The 1,433-nt window shown below is 41.6% G+C and overlaps 1 long non-coding RNA gene and 1 pseudogene across 1 annotated transcript in view; both read left to right on the plus strand.

Moving 5' to 3' along the window:
* The window catches only part of LOC107669830 (uncharacterized), a 3,029-nt gene extending 2,518 nt beyond the window's left edge, over window positions 1–511 (plus strand). Inside the window, exons 3-5 of the long non-coding RNA XR_001632039.1 lie at window positions 116–210; window positions 296–351; window positions 431–511. This is a non-coding gene — a long non-coding RNA (uncharacterized LOC107669830). The remainder of the gene's footprint in view (window positions 1–115; window positions 211–295; window positions 352–430) is intronic.
* A 289-nt stretch (window positions 512–800) lies between these two features.
* LOC107669793 (vacuolar protein sorting-associated protein 4B-like) overlaps window positions 801–1,433 on the plus strand; it is a 7,532-nt pseudogene continuing 6,899 nt past the window's right edge.

Genomic DNA, 1,433 nt, shown 5'->3' on the forward strand with positions numbered 1-1,433 from the left:
AATTATTATTATAAATTAATTATTTAATATAGTTAAATTGTATTTATATATTTATTTATTTAAATTATTTGTATACTATAAATTGTCTTTTATATCTTAAATGTATTCAATGCAGTTCATTGAGCAAAAAATCCAGAACCTGATGATGGAATATGTTTTGAGCGCGCCGCCCTCCATATCAGTCAGAGTTCCCCAGTCTGACGATTAAGGGTGAGAGGATCTACTTCCTGCTCAATCGACTAATACACTTCCTGTTACACGGAGTAAACACAATGCCAAATTTCATCTTATACAGGACTGACAGTGATGACGGCGATGCAGAGAAAAAGAAATTCCAAAGTCAACTCCAAGGTACAACATTTTGTGTCCAACATACTTTATTAAAGAAGCCACAACAGGAGAAAAAAACTTGGATTTTCATACTTCCCAGGTGCTATTGTCATGGAGAAACCCAACATTAAGTGGGACGATGTTGCTGGTTTGGAAGGAGCCAAAGAGGCCCTTAAAGAAGGAGAGGGATTCTGCTCTTTGGTCCTCCAGGAACAGGAAAGTCCTACCTGGCTAAAGCAGTGGCTACCGAGGCCAACAACTCCACCTTCTTCTCCATCTCGTCATCAGACCTGGTGTCCAAGTGGCTGGGAGAGAGGAGAGAGCGAGTGCTCCTCAAATGTTAAGTGTGAATATATTATTTGTTTTTAATCATTTAGAATTTATGTTTTATGTTGTGTCATTGTCTGTTAGGTTAGTGAAGAATCTGTTCAGTTTGGCTCGGGAGCACAAGCCTTCAATCATCTTCATTGATGAGATCGACTCCATGTGCGGCTCCAGAAACGAGAACGAGAGCGAAGCGGCCCGCAGGATCAAGACAGAGTTTCTGGTCCAGATGCAAGGTAAACATCATCTTCATCGATGAGATCGACTCCATGTGCGGCTCGTGCGGCTCCAACGAGAGCGAAGCGGCCCTCAGGATCAAGACTGAGTTTCTGGTCCAGATGCAAGGTAAACAAGGTAAATGCGATAGCTTTGTCGCAAGAGCAAATTTGGCGCTGTCTGAGTCTCATTTGACAGGGTTGTTATAATTTTGTATATAATATAATATAATATATAAATATAATATAATTTTTTTTGTTTATTTTCTTATGTAGGTTCAATACTAGGGCTGTGCGATTAATCGAAATCGTCATAAAATCACGATTTGAGGGTGCACGATTTCTAAATCGCTTTACAGCACGATTTTCCGCACCCCGACCTCCCGCAGTATGCTATCCGAACCAATCAGAATGCAGCGCGCCTAAATGGAGTGCGAGAACAGAATGGGCATACAGACGTAACGCCAGGTTCACACACTCTGTCTGTGGTGTGTATGCGGTGCGTATTTTTTCTGCGCCCATGTTAACGGATCAGAGCATTCACACTGCATACGATTGCGGTCC

The sequence above is a fragment of the Sinocyclocheilus anshuiensis genome, unplaced genomic scaffold (genome assembly GCF_001515605.1).
Source record: "Sinocyclocheilus anshuiensis isolate Anshui unplaced genomic scaffold, SAMN03320099.WGS_v1.1 scaffold560, whole genome shotgun sequence".
Lineage (NCBI taxonomy): Eukaryota > Metazoa > Chordata > Actinopteri > Cypriniformes > Cyprinidae > Sinocyclocheilus > Sinocyclocheilus anshuiensis.